This window comes from Dipodomys merriami, unplaced genomic scaffold (genome assembly GCF_024711535.1).
Source record: "Dipodomys merriami isolate MVZ:Mamm:240054 unplaced genomic scaffold, mDipMer1.0.p SCAF_74, whole genome shotgun sequence".
In the NCBI taxonomy this organism is placed as follows: domain Eukaryota; kingdom Metazoa; phylum Chordata; class Mammalia; order Rodentia; family Heteromyidae; genus Dipodomys; species Dipodomys merriami.
In genome coordinates this window covers 2,649,443-2,656,720 of record NW_027206335.1, presented here as the reverse complement: position 1 = coordinate 2,656,720, position 7,278 = coordinate 2,649,443, and positions in this window count along the sequence as shown.

The following is a 7,278-nucleotide window of genomic DNA, read 5'->3' as shown; positions in this document are numbered from 1 at the left end:
GTTAGGGTGAGGGTGAGGGTGAGGGTAAGGGTTATTGTGAGGGTTAGGGTGAGGGTGAGGTTTAGGGTGAGGTTGAGCGTTAGGATTAGGTTTAGGGTTAGGGTGAAGTTTAGGATGAGGTTTAGGGTTAAGGTTAGGGTTAGGTTTATGGTGTCGGTAAGTGATAGCCTGAGGGTTAGGGTGAGTGTTACATTTAGCATTAGGGTTAGGGTGAGGGTTAGGTTTAGGTTTAGAGTGAGGTTGCAGGTGAGAGTGAGGTTTAAGATCAGGATTAGGGTGTGGTTTAGGGTTAGGGTGAGGGTTAGGGTTAGGGTTAGTGTGAGGGAAGCGGTGAGGGTGAAGATTAGGGTTAGAGTTACGGTGAGGGTTCAGTTAAGTTTGAGGTTTCGGGTGAGGATGAGGTTAAGGGTTAGGGTGAGGTGTTATTGTTAGGGTTAGGGTTAGGCTTACCGTTACTGTGAGGGTGAGTGTGGGGGTTAGGGCTAGGGTGACGTTTAGTGTTAGGGTTATGGTTAGAGTTAGGGTTAGTGTGAGGATGAGGTTTAGGGGTAGAGTTATGTTTAGGTTGGGGGTTAGTGTGAGGGTTAGGTTTAGAGAAAGGTTTATGGTGGGGGTGACGGTAAGGTTAAAGGTGAGAGTTAGGCCGAAGGTGAGGGTTACGGTAAGGGTGAGGGTTAGGGTTATGGTGAGGGTTAGGGAAAGTGTTATGGTGAGGGTGAGGGTTAGATTGAGTATTAATGTTAGGGTTAGTGTGAGGTTTAGGGTGAGGATGAGGGTTAGGGTTAGGGTGAGGGCGAGGTTGAGGGTGAGGGTTATTGTTAGTGTTAGGGTGTGGTTTAGGGTTAGGGTGATGGTTAGGGTTAGTGTGAGGTTTAGTGTTAGGGTTAGGTTTAGTGTTAGGTTGGAAGTTAGGGTTAGGGTGAGGGTTAGGGTGAGTGTTAGTGTTAAGTTAAGTGATAGGTTTAGGGTTAGGGTGAGGGTTATGTTTAGGGTCATGTGTAGAATGAGGGTGAGGCTTAGGGTGAGGGTGACAGTGAAGGTTAAGGTATTGATGAGGGTTAGTGTTAGGGTGAGGGTTAATGCTACAGTGAGTGTTAGGGTGAGGGTGAGGGTAAGGGTTAGGTTTATGGTGAGGGTGAGGTTTAGAGGTATGGTGAGGGGTAGGGAAAGAGTTAAGGTTAGGGTTAGTGTGAGGGTTAGGGTTAGGGTGAAGAGAAGGTAAGCGTGAGGGTTGGAGTGAGGGTGAGGTTTAGGGTTACTGTTAGTGTGAGGGTTAGGGATACGGTTAGGGTGAGGGTTAGGCTTAGGGTTATGTTTATTTTGAGGGTGAGTGTTTGAGTTAGGATGAGTGTTCTTGAGAGTGTGAGAGTTAGGGTTTGGGTGAGGGTTAGGGTTAGGGTGAGTGTTAGGGTGACGTTGAGGGTGAGGTTAGGGTTGGGGTTAGGGTCAGAATGAGGGGTAGGGTGAGGTGTAGGGTTAGGGTTAGGGTGAGTGTTACGTTTACTGTGAGTGTTAGGGTTAGGGTGAGGTTTAGGGTTACTGTGAGGGTTCCAGTTAGGATTAGGCTTAGTGTTAGGGTGAGGGTAAGGGTTAGGTTGAGGGTTAGGGTTAGAGTGAGGGTTAGGGTTAATGTGAGGGTTAGGGTTAGGGTGAGGGTTAGGGTTAGGGTGATGCTTAGGGTGAGGTGGAGGGTTAGTGTGAGTGTGAGTGTGAAGGTTCGGATGAGTGTTTGGGTTAGGTTTAGGTAGAGGTTGAGGGTGAGGGTGAGGCTTAGGGTTAGTTTTAGGGTAAGGCTAAGTGTGAGGGTTAGGGATAGGCTTAGGCTTAGGCTAAGGGTGAGGGTGAGGGTTAGGGTTAGTGTTAGGTTTAGGGTTAGTGTTAGGGTTATGTTGAGGCTTAGGGTTAGGTTAGACGTTACGGTTAGGGTGAGGGTTAGGGTTAGGGATAGGTTTAGGTTGAGGATGAGGGTGAGGGTTAGGGTTAGGATTAGGGTCAGGGTGAGCCTGAGGGTGAGGGTGAGTGTGAGGTTTAGGGTTAGGGTGACGGTTAGGCTAAGGGTTAAGGTGAGCGTTAGGTTTAGGGTGATGTTTAGTTTGAGGGTGAGGGTTAGGGTGAGATTGAGTGTGAGGTTTAGGTTGAGGGTTTGGTTTAGGGTTAAGGTGAGGGTGAAGGTGAGGGTGAGGGTTAGGTTTAGGGTTAGGGTTAGGCTTAGGGTGAGGGTGATTGTGAGTTTTATGGTTAGGGTTATGGTTAGGCTTAGGTTTAAGCTGAGGTTGAGGTGAGTTTGAGGGTTAGGGTTAGGTTGACTGTGAGCATTAGGGTTAAGGTTAGGGATAGGATGAGGGCTAGATGAGGGTGAGGGTTAGGGTTAGGGTGAGTGTTAGGCTTAGGGTTAGGGTGAGGGTGAGGGTGGGGGTGAGTGTTAGGCTTAGGGTGATGGTTAGCATTAGGGTTAGGGGGAGGGTTAGGATGAGGTTTAGCAGAAGGATTAGGGTTTGGGTGAGGGCTAGGGTGACAGTGAGTGTTAGGGTTAGGCTTAGGCTTAGGCATAGGTTTAGGCTGAGGGTGATGGTGAGGGTGAGGGTTAGTGTTATGGTGATGGATATGGTTAGGTTTAGGGTGAGGGTTAGGATGAGGGTTCATGTTAGGGTGAGGGTTAGTATGAGCCTGAGGGTTACAGTAAGGGTGAGGGTTAGGTTTAGGTTGAGGGTTAGTGTAAGGGTTAGGGTTAGGGTTAGATTGAGGATTAGGGTTAGGGTTAGGGTGAGGGTTAGGGTTAGGGTTAGGGTTAGGGTGATGTTTATGTTTATGGTGAGGGTTAGGTTTAGTGTGAGGGTTAGTGTTAGGGTGAGGGTAAATGTTAGGGTGAGGTTTAGCGTTAGGGTGAGGGTTATGGTTAGGGTGAGGTTTAGGGTTAGGGTTAGGGTTATTGTTAGGGTTAGGGTTAGGTTTATATTTATGGTGAGGTTGAGGGTGAGGGTGAGGTTTAGGGTTAGGGTTAGGGTGAGATTTAGGGTTAGGGTTAGGGTTAGATTTAGGGTTAGGGTGAAGTTGAGGTTTAGGGTTAGATTTAGGGTTAGGGTGAGGGTTAGGGTGAGTGTTAGGGTTAGGGTTAGTGTTAGGGTTAGGCTTAGGGTGAGGGTTAGGGTGAGGGTTAGGTGGACGGATAGGGTAAGTTTAGGATTAGTGTTAAGGTGAGGGTGAGTGTGAGGGTTAGGGTTAGTGCTAAGTTTAGGCTTAGAATTAAGCTGAGGGTGATGGTGAAGGTGAGGGTTAGGGTTAGGGTGAGGGTTAGGGTTAGGTTTAGGGTTAGAGTTAGCCTTAAGGTGAGGTTTATGGTTAGGTTTAGGGTTCTGGTAACGGTGAGGGTTAGAGTTAGCATCAGGGTTAGGGTGAGGGTTTGGGTTATGGTTAGGGTGAGTGTTGGGGTTAATGTGAGGTTTAGGGTTATGGTTAGGGTTAGGGTGAGGGTTAGGTGGAGGGTTGGGGTTTGGGTTAGGATTAGGCTGAGGGTGAGGATTAGGGTGAGATTTAGGTTAGGCTTAGTGTTAGGAGTAAGATGAGGTTAAGGGTTAGGGTGAGGGTTGGGCTTAGGGTTAGGGTGAGAGTTAAGATGAGGGTTAGGGTTTCAGTGAGGGTGAGGGTTAATGTTAGCGTGACGGTTAGGGTTAGGATTAGGGTTAGGGAGTGGGTGATGGTTAGGATTACGGTTAGGGTTGTTGTAAGTGTTATGGTTACTGTTACATTTCCAGTGAGGGTGAGGCTGAGGGTGAAGGTTAGGGTTAGGGTTAGGGTTAGTTTTAGGGTTAGGGTTAGTTTTAGGGTTAGGATTAGTGTTAATGTTAGGGTTAGGGTTTGACTTTCGGTTTGGGTGAGGGTGAGGGTGAGGGTGAGGGTTAATTTTAGGGTTAGGGTGAGGTTGAGGCTTAGGGTTAGGATTAGGGATAGGGTCAGGGTGAGGTTTAGGGTTAGATTTAGGTTGAGGGGGAGGGTTAGGGTGAGGGTCAGGGTTAGGGTGAGTGTTAGGGTTAGCATTAGGTATAGGGTGAGGGTTAGGTTGAGGTTTAGGGTTAGGTTTGGGATTAGGTTACGGTGAGGGTGAGTGTGAGGTTTAGGGTTAGGATTAGGCTTAGGCTTAGGGTTAGGCTGAGGGTGAGGGTGGATATGAGTATTAGGCTTTTTGTGATGTTTATCCTTAGGGTTAGTGTGAGGGTTAGCATGAGGGTTAGGGATAGGATTAGGGTTAGGGTGAGGGCTAGGGTGAGGGTGAAGGTTACGGTTAGTGTTAGGTTTAGGCATAGGTTTAGGCTGAGGGTGATGGTGAGGTTGAGGGTTAGGGTTATGGTGATGGATATTTTTATTGTTAGGGGGAGGTTTAGGATGAGGGTTCGTGTTAGGGTGAGGGTTAGTATGAGCGTGATGGTAAGAGTAAAGTTGAGGGTTAGACTGAACGTGAGGGTTACAGTAAGGGTGAGGGTTAGTGTTAGGGTGAGGGTTAGGGTAAGTGTTAAGGTTAGGGTTAGATTGAGGATTAGGGTTAGGGTTAGTGTGAGGATGAGGGTTAGGGTTAGAATTAGGGTTAGGGTGAGGGCTAGCATGAGGGTGAGGGTTAGGGTTAGGGCTAAGTTTAGGGTGAGGGTTAGGGTGAGGTGTAGGGTTAGGTTTAGGGTGAGGGTTAGGTTTAGTGTGAGGGTTATGGTTAGGGTGAGGGTGAGGGTGAGGGTAAGGGTTATGGTGAGGGTTAGGTTGAGGGTGGGGGTTAGGGTTATGATTAGGTTTAGGGTTAGGGTGAGGTTTAGGGTGAGGTTGAGGGTTCAGGTTCGGGTTAGGTTTGTGGTGTGGGTGATAGCATGAGGGTTAGGGTGAGTGTTAGAGTTTGCATTAGGATTAGGGTGAGGGTTAAGTTTAGTGTTTGGGTGAGGGTGAGGGTGAGAGTTTGGTTTAAGTTGAGGATTAGAGTGAGTTTTAGGGTTAGGGTGAGTGTTAGGGTTAGAGTTAGCGTGAGGGTGACGGTGAGGGTGACGGTTAGGGTTAGAGTTATGGTGAGGGTTCGATTAAGTGTGAGGTTTAGGGTGAGTATGAGGTTAAGGGTTAGTGTGAGGGTTAGGCTGCGTGTGAGGGTTAGGGTTAGGGTTTGGTTTAGGGTGAGGTTTAGATTTAGGGTTAGGGTTTGGGTTATGCTTAGGGTTAGTTTGAGGGTTATGCTGAGGGTTAGGATTAGGATTCGTGTGAGGGTTAGGTTGAGGGTTAGGGTGAGGTTGAGGGTTAGTATTAGGGTGAGGGTTACGGTTATTATTAGGGTTAGGGTTAGGTTTAGGGTGACGGTGAGGTTTAGGGTGAGGGTTAGAGTTAGGGTTAATGTGAGGATTAGGATAAGGGGTAGGGTTATGGATAGGTTTAGGGTTAGGATTAATGTGAGGTTAAGAATTAGGGTGTGGGTGAGGTTTAGGGTTAGGAATAGTGATAGGGTTGATGTTACGCTGAGGGTGAGGGTGAGGGTGAGAGTTTTGTTTAGGGTTGGGTGAGGGCTATGGTTTGGGTTAGGGTATGGGTGAGGATTAGTGTGAGGGTGATTGTAAGGATAAAATTGAGGGTTAGACTGAGGATGAGAGTTAAGATAAGGGTGAGGGATAGGGTTAGGGTGAGGGTTAGGTTAAGGGTTAGGGATAGGGTGAGGGTTAGATTGAGGATTAGGTTAGGGTTAGTGTGAGGTTTGGGGTGAGGATGAGGGTTATGATTAGGTTGAGGGTTAGGTTTAGAATTAAGGTTACAGTGAGGGCTTGGGTGAGGGTGAAGTTTAGCTTTAGGGTTAGGGTGAGGTTTAGGGTTAAGGTGAGAGAGGGTTAGTGTGAGGGTTAGTGTTAGAGTTAGGGTTAGTGTTAGGGTGAGGGGAAGTGTTAGGGTGAGGGTTAGTGTTAGGGATAGGTTATGCTTAGGGTTAAGGTTAGGGTGAGGGTGATTGTGTGGGTTAGGGTTAGGTTTAGGTTTAGGGTTAGGGTTATGCTGAGGGTGAGGTTGAGCTTGAGGATTAGGGTTAGGGTGATGTTTAGGATTAGGGTTAGGGTGAGGGTTAGTATGAGGGTTAGGATGAAGGTGAGGTTTAGGGTTAGGTTTAGGGTGAGGTTTAGGGTTAGGGTTAGGGTTAGGTTGAGGTTGAGGTTTAGGTTTAGAGTTAGGGTTAGGGTGATGGTTAGTGTTAGGGTTAGTGTTAGGTTTAGGGTTTGGGTGAGTGTTAGGGTTAGGGTTAGGGTTAGGGTTATGTTGAGGGTGAGGTTTAGGGTTATAGTAAGTCTTAGGGTTAGTATGAGGGTTAGTGTTAGGGTGAGGGTAAGTGTTAGGGTGAGGGTTAGGATTAGGTTTAGGGTTAGGGTGAGGTTTAGGGTGAGGGTGAGTTTTAAGGTTAGGGATAGGTTTGTGGTGTGGGTAAGTGATAGCATGAGGGTTAGGGTGAGGGTTAGAATTAGCATTAGGGCTAGGGTGAGGGTGAGGGTGAGGATGCAGGTGAGAGTGAGGATTAGGGTGAGGATTAGGGTGAGGTTTAGGGTTAGGGTGAGGGTGAGGGTTAGGGTGTGTGTTAGGATTAGGGTTATCCTTAGGGTTAGGGTGAGGGTTAGGCTGAGGTTTAGGCTGAGGTTTAGGCTTAGGATTAGGGTGAGGGTTAGGGTGAGGGTGAAGGTTAGAATTCTGGTGAGGTTTAGGATTATTATTAGGGTTAGAGTCAGCTTTAGGTTGACGGGGAGGTTTAGGCTGAGGGTTGGGGTGAGGTTTAGGGTTAGGGTTAAGGTGAGTGTTAGTATAAGGGGTAGGGTTAAGGTTATGGTGAGGGTTAGGTTTAGTGTGAGAGTTAGATTTAGGGTTAGGGTTAGGATTAGTGTGAGGGTAAGAATTAGGGTGATGGTTAGGGTGAGGGTGAGGTTTAGGGTTAGGAATAGTGATAGGGTTAGTGTTAGGCTGAGGGTGAGGGTGAAGGTGAGGGTGAGGGTTAGGGTTAGGTTTAGGGTGAGGGCTAGGGTGCGGGTTAGGGATAGGGTGAGTGTTAGGGTGAGGGTGATGGTAAGGGTAAAGGTGAGGGTTAGGCTGAGGGTGAGGGTTAATATAAGCGTGAGTTTTAGTGTTAGGGTGAGGGTTAGGGTAAGGGTTCGGGTTAGAGTTAGGGTGAGGGTTAGACTGATTATTAGGGTTAGGGTTAATGTGAGGATGAGGGTTATGGTTAGGGTGAGGGTGAGGGTTACTATTAGGGTTAGGGTGAGGGCTAGGGTGAGGGTGAGGGTTAGAGAT